The following is an 11,879-nucleotide window of genomic DNA, read 5'->3' on the forward strand; positions in this document are numbered from 1 at the left end:
GGCCTGAAATATCTACGAAACAAAGACAGTATATTGTTAAGTTAAACGTAACATTTGAAAGCATACTTTAATTGCTCGTCATAGACAAATCATGGATAAATATGCTCACATTGCACTTCGAATTGCATTAATTGAACATTTGTGGTATGAATATATGAATTTCGATAATTAAATTACGACACTAGTATCGGGGTTCAAAATGTACTACATTATTTTTTAATAACATGAGTTATTATTTTCTTGGTTGTGGTATTTTTATTAATTGTACTACATTTTTAAAATCCTATTAACGAATTTAATATTTTCGTAACGTAATTATTTATTAAGTAATTTATGTAGTAGTAAATTAAATAAATAAATAAATTTTTAGCTATATAAATTGTTAAGAATAAAAAAATGAATAAAATTATTAAACATTTTTCATTTTTTGTGCAACTTTTGGTATAATGGATTGGAAATTATTTTTAATTTGACACAAGATTTTTGTCTTCTATCTTCTTTAAAGCAGATTGTAGGTTATCACTTGACAGCCTTAGCCTCAAATTAAGTCTTTGTTTGATTTTCATATTATCATGTTATAATGACAATTCGATTTTGTAATAATAATTTTTTGGAGAATGTGTAGTTAAAGAAAAATAAAAAAGTTTGAATTTATATGTAATATTATTTTACTAAAAAACGTGTGATTGATAAAAATGAATAATAATTTAATGAGGGTCAAACAGATGCTAAGTTTGTCATTTGATAATCTTAAAGAAGTGCTTGGTCACTTTTTTTTAGGGGAAAAATTCACATTTCAGGTGTATTGTTTACACCAATCCAAAAGTCAGGTCAATAGTTTAAAAGTTCAAAATTCAGGCATGTGTATAATTAATTAAATATAATAAAATCACTGGTATACAATTAATGGTTACAGATTCATAAATATCGGTCACAAATTTATTTATTGGTCACATATCATAAAATTAATTGGTCACATATTATTTTGATGTCATAAATCAAAATTTTTTTAGGTCACAGATAATTCAAATTACAGGTCATATTTTATCTATAGGTCACAATTTAATTTTTAGTCACAAACACATAATTTTTGGTCACAAATCAGCGTAATAGTTGGTTACAGTCTTACAGACGACTAAATAGTTGGTCAAAAATTCCAAATACTCCACTACACCGATCTCGATCTAGCACTAATCTTGGCCACAAATCACCGCCATCCAATCGACGCTAGTACCACACCACCGTAACACCACACCCAATCTAGATCTCATTCCACCACAATACTTGGTCAAAAATACTACCCACTCCCGCCACAACACCATCACAACCATCGCCACCACCACATGAAAAACACCACCGCACCAACGTTTGGTAACAACTCAAATAGTTAGTGAGATAACACTACCGGCCTAGATTGTTAACAGTTGGACCAAGACTCTTAACAGTCTAAACCGACTATTAAGCTCTCCCCCAGTTGTAGATTCGTCGAAAATGGTGAAAAAATCGCCATTTTTGGCATCTGAGCTATCAAATTAGGCCTTAAACCACAAAAATTCTTCCACATTTTAACCTAGTTATGCATCTATACTTATAAATGTAAATAAATTTCCATTCATTCACAAGTTCAATCCATTCCATATTCATTACAAAAGCTAACCTTTAATGCTATCGCTGGTGTGGTTGAACGGTGGTGTCGGCCAATTGGTGTCGTCGATAAGACTGTTAGAAGTCGACTGTTTGAGATTGTTTGCAAGGGAGGAGAATGAACGTGAATTTCCTTCTTGGGTTTTAGCGGTATTTTTGAGTTTTTGTTTCCAAAATTTTATTTTTATTTATTTATTTAATTATTAATGCTATTAGTTGGTCAAAGGCCAAAGTGAAAAAAATGGGCAGTTCAAATGGCCCTTGCCCTTATTTCCTCCTTACATATAGGGATTATAAAGGTTGAACCCCAATCCTAAGGGCCCCTACCGTTCCGTCCTTATTGTTTTGTGACGGAGGTAAATCGCGGGTTGTGTTCCAGTAGACCAGGGAACAACAGCGGCATGTACACTGCACCTACAAGGAGTCCAATTCCATATCTCAGGAATCGATCCCTCACATTGCGACTGCCAGTAAGACGTGAGATAACCTCACTCCTATCCTTTACACCACTGGGCTATACCCGGGGGCAAGAATTTTGAATTTATATGTAATATTATTTTACTAAAAAAAGTGTGATTGATAAAAATGAATAATAATTTAATGAGAGCCAAACAGATGCTAAGTTTGTCATTTGATAGTCTGAAAGAAGTGCTTGGTCACTTTTTTTTAGGGGAAGAATTCACATTTCAGGTGTATTGTTTACACCAATTCAAAAGCTAGGTCAATAGTTTAAAAGTTTAAAATTTAGGTATGTGTATAATTAATTAAATATAATAAAATCACCGTTATACAATTAATGGTCACAGATTCATAAATATCGATCACAAATTTATTTATTGGTCACATATCATCAAATTAATGGGTCACATATTATTTCGATGTCATAAATTAAAATTTTTTTAGGTCACAAATAATTCAAATTGCAGGTCATATTTTATCTATAGGTCACAATTTATTTTTTAGTCACAAACACCTAATTTTTGTTCACAAATCAGCGAAATAGTTGGTTATAGTCTTACAGACAACTAAATAGTTGGTCACAGATTCCAAATACTCTACTACACCGGTCTCGATCTAGCACTAATCTTGGCCACAAATCACTGCCACCCAATCGACGCTAGTACCACACCACCGTAACACCACACCCAATCTAGATCCCATTCCACCACAATACTTGGTCAAAAACACTACCCACTCTCGCCACAACACCATCACAACCATTGCCACCACCACATGAAAACCACCACCGCACCAACGATTGGTAACAACTCAAATAGTTGGTGACATAACAATACCGGCCTAGATTGTTAACAGTCGGACCAAGACTGTTAACGGTCTAAACCGATTGTTAAGCTCTCCCCCAGTCGTAGATTCGTCGAAAATGGTGAAAAATTGGCATTTTTGGCATCTGAGCTATCAAATTAGGCCTTAAACCACAAAAATTCTTCCACATTCTAACCTAATCATACATCTATACTTATAAATGTAAATAAATTTTCATTCATTCACAAGTTTAATCCATTCCATATTCATTACAAAAGCTAACCTTTAATGCTGTCGTTGGTGTGGTTGAACGATGGCGCGCCAGTTGGTGTCGTCGATAAGACTGTTAGAAGTCGACTGTTTGAGACTGTATGCAAGGGAGGAGAATGAACGGGAATTTCCTTCTTGGATTTTAGGGGTATTTTTCAATTTTTGTTTCCAAAATTTTATTTTTATTTACTTATTTATTTTTTAATGCTATTAGTTGGTCAAAAGCCAAAGTGAAAAAAATGGGCATTTCAAATGGCCCTTGCCCTTATTTCCTCCTTACATATAGGGATTATAAAGGTTGAACCCCAACGTTGAGAGTCCCTACCGTCCCGTCCTTATAGCTTTGTGAGGGAGGAAAATAGCGGGTTGTGCTCCAGCAGCCAGGGAACAAGAGCGGCCTGTACACTGCATCTACAAGGAGTCCAATTTCATATCTCAGGAATCGAACCCCCATACTGTGACTGCCAGCAAGGCGTGAGATAACTTCACTCCTATCCATTACACCACTGGGCTATGCCCCGAGGGCGGGATTATCCTCACTTCACAGCCCAACAACCCTACGCCACCCTCCGCCTTAAAATTGCCACCAGCATGAATTCTCAGAAGAAGAAACAGAGGCAAAAGCTGAATCCAGAAGCTGAGTTTGGCTTTATGCTTGATCATTGCTCGAAAACCAAAGACCTCTCTGCTGCCATATCCCTCTACGAGTCCTCCCCTAGTCCTAAACTTTCCTGAATAACCTCTACTCCCTCTTGTATATTTTCTCAAACTCTTTATCCAATTTGGAAACTCGAGAGTTCGCTATCGAATTCGGGTTCAAGCTCTTTGACCTCCATAGAAGTAATAATTCCAGTATTTTCAAGCCAAATGAGGCCACACTCACATCCATTGCTTGGCTTGCCTCAGCCAAGGGCGATGGGGACTATGCATTTGAGCTTTCGAAGAGTGTAAAGAAATATGCGCTCGTGCCGAAGCTCAGGACTTATGGGCCGGCACTTTTCTGCTTTTCTGATAATGGGATGGCGGATAAGGCATATGAAGTGGAAGAACATATAAAATCTGTGGGTCTGCAGCTGGTGGAGCCTGAGCTTGCAGCGTTGTTAAAGGTGAGAGCTTTTGGTGTTAGCCTGCTTGTATCATTTGCATTTTTCATATGCATATTTTTATATTATTGTTTTTGTGAATGTAGGATTTTGGGTAGAAGGATTAGTGTTTTAAGTAACTTAGGTACTGCATTGGTGTTGTGTAGTTATTACTTCAAATATTTTACCTTTGGTTTGCTAGAATTAAAAATGCTCTGCTTTTGGCTTGTCCTGAAAAGGCTTGAGATTTGTAAATTTGTTCTGGTGTTATAGTTTCTATAGAAAGTATTAAATGCAATTATGCTTAGTTAAATGGAATGAATTATTCAACATGTTTTAGTCCATCAATTGTTTAAGTTACATTATGGATTGAATTTGACTTGTTTTCATCATTACTTTTGGGTTCATATATCTTTCATTTTATTATGATGTCTCGTCACTGGTGATTTTTAGCCAGGTTTTTGATAGTTTGAGTGCAACCATTGATTCCTTATACAAACACAGGCAAACCATTTTTTACTGTAGCAGTCAGGCCCGGCGTGAACTTAAGAGTGTGACTTAGGTTAGCCATTTGGATATCAAACTGCCTAATCAAAGACAAAGCAACATTTTTCATTTCCACCAATGCCATTTCTTTACCTAAACAAACCCTAAACCCAGCCTAAAATACTGGGTACATGAAAGGATTTACTAGCTTGAAAATCCCATCTTGTAACCATCTTTCAGGCTTGAATTCAAGACAATCCGGGCCCCAAATTGTTTCCATTCTGCCCATTGCATAGGGACTGTATGTAACCCTAGTGCCTTTTGCTACAAATGTACCATCTGGGAGAATATCATCTTCTTGACAGAACTTTGAATCAAATTGAACTGGCGGAAATAGTCTCATGCTCTCATGTACTGCTACTTGAAGATAATGCACTCAAAACTCGCAACATCTTGAGTTTTCGACCCCATTATTCGGTCTGATTCTTCTCGAATAGCCAGCATGACATGTGGATGATTTGACAATAGCCAAAAGAAAGTCGTTAAGGTTGAGGCAATGGTGCCTCGACCTGCCAGGACAAAACTTATGACAATGTCCTGGAGGAATTTGTCGTCGTCTATATTGGCCATAAATCTCGACACTAGGTCTTAACAAGAGGAGACATCCATGTTTCTTTTGTGCTTGATCAACTCCTCAGCTAGGACATTAACCAATTTAGTGGTCTCTCTCAGTTTCTTCTCACTACCTAAATTGAAAAATCTTTTGATTTTCCAGATCAATGGCGATACTGTCTGTTGGGAAAACACCTCCCGAAGATTGCCCAAAGATCAATCAAAGTTGACAATGTGAAAATATCCAAACCACTTCAAGAACAAGGAAATGAGGAAGAAATGATTTCAATGTATATTGGAAGAACAATGTATTGGATTACCCCAAAGAAAGACAAAAATGGCTTTGAATTTATACCCAAGTAGAACAAACTCTTACTTGTAAAATTCTATCCAAGCCCTCTCTATTTTTCTCTCTCAAAATCGTGCCTAGGTCTTGTGTTGTGTAGAAAAAGGTGAAAAACCGGATATATATATAGTGTACCGGGACGCCTAGGCGCCATGTTTCTATTTGGAAACAGCCCTCAGGGCACCTAGGCACCCATGAGTGGCGCCTAGGCGCCATTCACTTTCTTCCCTTCTCTTCTCAGCTTCTCTTCTTCTCACAATTCTCCACCTCGTACATCATTTGATAGACTTCAAATTTTGGACGAACACAAGAAGAAGAAGCAAGCACCAACTTAGCTGCACCATTCAAACCATGGTTGCCTACGTACCCAAAACTAGGGATCAAGCCTCCGTAGTTCACTTTCATATACATATACACTCCACCTCATTTCAACCCCACCCCGAAGGACTAATGTGAAGCAAGTCCAAGCAATGTTGAAACTTGCTACCCATCACCACTTTGGTTAACATGTCAGCTGGGTTCTCATTTGTGTGTACATTCGAGAGTGAAATATCACCTTCCTCTATGACATCACGCACAAAATGATACCTAACGTCGATATACTTGGTTCGAGCATGATGAACCTGATTCTTAGCCAAGTGAATCGCACTCTGGCTATCACACCATAAGTCCACACAATCCTGCTCAATCCCCAAATCATCTAGAAGACCCCATAACCACAATGCTTCCTTCACTCCCTCTACCATGGCCATATACTCGGCCTCTGTAGTAGAAAGAGCAACTGTAGCCTGTAACATCGATCGCCAACTAACTGGGGCGCCATGTATGCAGAACACATATCTAGTAGTAGATCTTCGTCTATCTAGATCACCTGCATAATCTGAGTCCACAAACCCACTTATATGACATGCATCTCCACCAAAACAAAACCTGTATCCGCGGTACCTTTTAAGTACCTCAGGATCCATTTCACAGCTTCACAGTGTGCCTTTCCCGGATTCGCCATGAATCTACTAACCACACTCACCGCCTGTGAAATATCTGGGCATGTACACACCATGGCATACATCAAACTGCCAACTGCACTAGCATAAGGCACACGATCCATGCGTACCTTTTCTTTCGCTGTAGTAGGAGACTGTTTACCAGAGAGCCTGAAATGTGGAGCCAATGGAGTTACCACCGACTTTGCACCTTGCACCCCGAACCTAGCAATAACCCGCTCAATGTAGCCTTTCTGACTCAAGAACATTCGCCGATTCGTCCTCTCTCTTCTAATCTCCATACCCAGTATTTTCCTAGCAGCCCCCATATCCTTCATCTCAAACTCTTTACCAAGTTGAGATTTCAACTTATCTATCTCCACCTTGCTTTTCGAAGCGATAAGCATGTCATCCACATACAGAAGAAGATAGATATAGTTACCTCCCCGAAGTTTTCGAATATAAACACAACAGTCATACTCACTTCTGGAGAAACCATGCTTTAGAATGAAGGAGTCAAATCGCTTGTACCACTGCCGAGGAGATTGCTTCAATCCATATAGTGATTTTCTCAAGCGACATACCTGACGTTCCTTATCCTCAACCTTGTAGCCCTCAGGTTGATGCATATAGATCTCCTCATCCAAGTCCCCGTGCAAGAAGGCGGTTTTGACATCTAGTTGTTCCAGCTCAAGATCATGATGAGCAACAATATTCAATAGCACCCGAATGGAAGTGTGCTTGACCACAGGAGAAAAGATCTCATTGTAGTCAACTCTCTCTCTTTGTGCAAACCCCTTTGCCACTAACCTCGCTTTGAATCTTGTACCACCGAGCTTGGTAGGATCCTCCTTCTTTTTATACAACCACTTGTAACCAATAGCTTTCTTACCTATGGGCAATGGGACAACCTCCCATGTTTGGTTCTTGTGAAGTGATTCCATCTCTTCTTCCATTGCTACCAACCAACTTTCGCTATTGTTGTTTAAAATAGCTTCCTTGAAAGTGGTAGGCTCATCATCCTCCACCGAGAGTGCATACTCGACCAAATTTGTCTGCCCATAGTGCCTCAAAGGCTCGTCTGACCCTAACTTTAGAACTTGCTTGTAAGTACGGCGTGGCCTAGAGGAAGCCAAGTTATCTGCAAGCTGCTGTTGTTGTTGTGCCTGTACATTCTCTTGCTGAACTGCCTCTTGTTCAAGTGCATCATCACTCTCATCTTGAGTGTCTGTATGATGCTCCTCTTGAACATGCCTAGAATCAGGTTGGTCTCTAAGTTCTATGTCGACAACTTGAGACATTGTAGTCTCAACATCATCGCCACCGGGCACTGTAACTTTCAACGAAGCTACCATGGAGTTCTCATCTAAAGTAACATCTCTGCTAATTATGAACTTAGAATCCTCTACACACCAAAGGCGATAGCCTTTAACACCTGCCGCATACCCCAAGAATATAGCCTTCTTGACCCTCGCATCGAGCTTTCCCTCGTTGACATGATAGTAGGCTGTGCATCCGAATGTTCTGAGTTTCTCATAACCTGCATGTTCTTCTGTCAATACCCTATAAGGTACATCTCCATCTAACCTTGAATGTGGAGACCGGTTCACTATGTAGCAAGCATTTGCAACCGACTTTGCCCACCATTCTCTGCCCAAATCAGCATAGGATCTCATACACATCGATTTCTCTCGAAATGTACGATTCAGTCTTTTCGCGACCCCATTCTGTTGCGGTGTATTTCTTACTGTCCAATGTCTCACAATGCCTTCCTTACCACAGAACTCCTTGAAAGCACCATCTGTATACTCAGTACTGTTATCAGATCTCAGTGTCTTCAATTTCTTTCCTGTCCTGTTTTCAACCATTGCTTTCCACTTCTTGAAGGTGTCGAATACCTCATTCTTATGCTTCAAAAAATAAATCCAAGCATATCTAGAATAATCATCAACAAATGTAACAAAATACCTGGAACCGCCTTTGGAAGTGACAGAAGCCGGACCCCATACATCCGTGTGCACATAATCAAGAATGCCTCTACTTCTTGTTTGCTTGGCTGGAACTGAACTCGGTGTGCTTTACCGTACATGCAATGCTCGCAAAAATCCATGCAAGGCTTCTTCAAGTTCTTAGCAAGCCTTTCTTGACTAGCAAATCTAGCCCCTTTTCAGACATATGCCCAAGCCTCCTATGCCATAGTCGAGTGCACTCACATGGGTCTCCACCACTTCCACTTGTTCCAACTGCTACATCTTCAGTAACTGTAGTACCCTGAAGAGCATAGAGATTGCCTTCACGAATACCCTTCATCACAATCAAAGAACCACGAACAACCTTCTTTACTCCATTCCATGTTACAATCTTGCAACTACCGGAGTCTAAGGCACCAACAGAGATGAGGTTCTTTCGCAAATCAGGAACATGCCTAACATCCATCAATGTTCTAACCACTCCATCATGCATCTTGATTCTAATTGAACCAAGCCCCACCGTTTTAAATGAATGGTTATTACCCATCAACACGGTTCCACCATCAGTGCTTCTATAGGTAGTAAATCACTTCCTATTTGGACACATATGGTAAGAGCATCCAGAGTCAAGAATCTACTTACCGGAGGTCTCTTCATCACAAGAGATGGTGTAGTACTCATCGCTTTCCCCTCCTTCCGAGGCATAACTTACCTCTTGCTTGACTTGCACCTTCCACTGTTGTTGTTCTTATTGTTCTTCTTCCAACCCTTTTTGTTTGGACAATTCGCCTTGAAATGCCCAAGCTCGCCACATTTGAAACAAGACCTTTCCGCAAGAGATCTAGAACTCGATCTAGATTTTTCTCCCTTGCCCTTTGGTCGCACATTGCTTCTACCCCTTACAAACAATCCTTAAGCTTGCTCCTTGTTACCAATGGTAGACATGCCACTAGTTGCAATCTTTCGAAGATTATCTGCTAGAAGTGACGTTCTAGTGTCCTCCATCACAAGTTTATCACCCACAAGCATCAATGTTTGTACTAGATTCTCATAAGACTTTGGCAATGAAAGAAGTAGTAGAAGTGCTTGATCCTCATCATCTACATCCACATCAATGTCCTTCAAGTCCGATATGATCCTATCAAACTTGTTGACGTACTCCCGGATTGGTGTACCTTCATCCATCTTGCAAGTATACAATTTGGACTTCAAATAGATCCGATTTGTTAGAGTCTTCATCATGAAGTTCGCCTCCAACTTTGTCCACACCTCCGCCGCCGTTACCTCACTATCAACCAAGAAAGCAACATCTCTTTCAAGGCAAAGAATGATAGACGCTCGTGCCTCAAGATCTAGCTCTTCCCAATCCTCGTCCGACATATCAACGTGATTCTTCTCCTTTCCCGCCAATGCCTTGTGCAACTTTTGAGAAATCAACAAATTTTTCATTTACATTCTCCAATATGAAAAATCATTCTTCCCATTGAATTTCTCTATCTCATACTTCCCAATCTTCACCATTCCTCTAGTAGACATAATTTATCCACTTGTTTACCGAAAATAAATCACCAAAGTTCACTTGAGAATTTTCACAAACACTTTGTGCACAACAAAGTTCAAGCAACTCACCACAAAATCGAAGCTTAACCACCTTGATTTAGGATGTAGCCCTGATACCAAATTGTTGGGAAAACACCTCCCGAAGATTGCCCAAAGATCAATCAAAGTTGACAATGTGAAAATATCCAAACCACTTCAAGAACAAGGAAATGAGGAAGAAATTATTTCAATGTATATTGGAAGAACAATGTATTGGATTACTTGAACAAGCCCCAAGTTAATCCCAAAGAAAGAAAAAAATGGCTTTGAATTTATATCCAAGTAGAACAAACTCTTACTTGTAAAATTCTATCCAAGCCCTCTCTATTTTTCTCTCTCAAAATCGTGCCTAGGTCTTGTGTTGTGTAGAAAAGGGTGAAAAACCGGATATATATAGTGTACCGGGGCGCCTAGACGCCATGTTTCTGTTTGGAAACAGCCCTCGGGGCGCCTAGGCGCCATTCACTTTCTTCCCTTCTCTTCTCAGCTTCTCTTCTTCTCACACTGTCAATGCACGCTCAGCTGATAATTTTGATGCAAGATCAAAGGCCACTGCAAATTCTGAAACGGGCAGTGACAATTTTAGGCAGCCGGGGTCTAGTCTGAATGAAAATTTGCAAATGCTATCGAATGAAAATCTTCGAAACCGTCTTGTAAATGAAGAACACCATTTTCTTTACCAGCAAAAGAGGAAAATACAGAAATTAGCCTGGAACGAATTTCAGACACTACAATCTCAAATGCATATGATTTTACAGAAAGATTACTTAGTTCTAGACTTGCCATTTTCCTCTGGAACTTCCATAAATGGCCATCCACGTTGAAAATCCCTCTCCCCAGAAGATCACCCAAAATGGATGAAAAATGTTTGCCTTTTGGGTAATTATCAAACCTTTTTTTGAGCATGTACTCAACATTTTCTGGATTGGCAGTGATAATATTATCAAGAATGTGAACACGAATTGTTCCGGTTTTCGATTTTTTCAGAAGATGAGAGTATCAATCACACAAATTACTGAATTCCAAGGACCAACTTAAACTGACAAAACATTGACAGATTTCACAACTACACCATGGCTTCAATCTCTGAACAAAAACCAAGAGAGAGACAATACAGAAAGAGGCTATAGTAATGAAGGACAAGAACAAACGTAACCACGTGAAAGCTTCAAAAATCATTGTTACAGAATAATTTTAGAGAGAGAAGAAGAGGAAGGATCTGAGAAAGACGAGAAAGAATGAGATTGATGGACATCAAAGGCTATGGTTTTATATTGTTGGAATGTAGCCTATTGTCATTTTCACTTTTCAGTGTAAAATTATACATTTTTTTTCCGTGTATTCACGTAAAGAACACTACTTTGGATTTGCTTTCAGAATTTGACTCCAGTTTTTGGCACGAGGCTAACGGGAAAATCGGCAAAAATAACGCGTGCGTTAAATAAATTAAAATGACGTGTAGCTTATGTACGTAACTGCACAGGAGTTAACGTGCATTAATTATGACCAAGTAGACTGCAATAATTAAAGGTTAAATATAAATAAGATATATTTTAATTGCATGAACTGTCTTGTAAATTGTTATATTTATGTTTATACTTTTATTTATCGCATTTTTCATCAA

The 11,879-nt window shown here is 39.0% G+C and overlaps 1 pseudogene; it reads right to left on the reverse strand.

Moving 5' to 3' along the window:
* Positions 1–4,749: 4,749 nt before the first annotated feature.
* LOC111412652 lies at positions 4,750–11,523 on the reverse strand (annotated as a pseudogene).
* Positions 11,524–11,879: the final 356 nt, after the last annotated feature.

The sequence above is a fragment of the Olea europaea genome, chromosome 16, assembly GCF_002742605.1.
Source record: "Olea europaea var. sylvestris chromosome 16, O_europaea_v1, whole genome shotgun sequence".
Classification (NCBI taxonomy): domain Eukaryota; kingdom Viridiplantae; phylum Streptophyta; class Magnoliopsida; order Lamiales; family Oleaceae; genus Olea; species Olea europaea.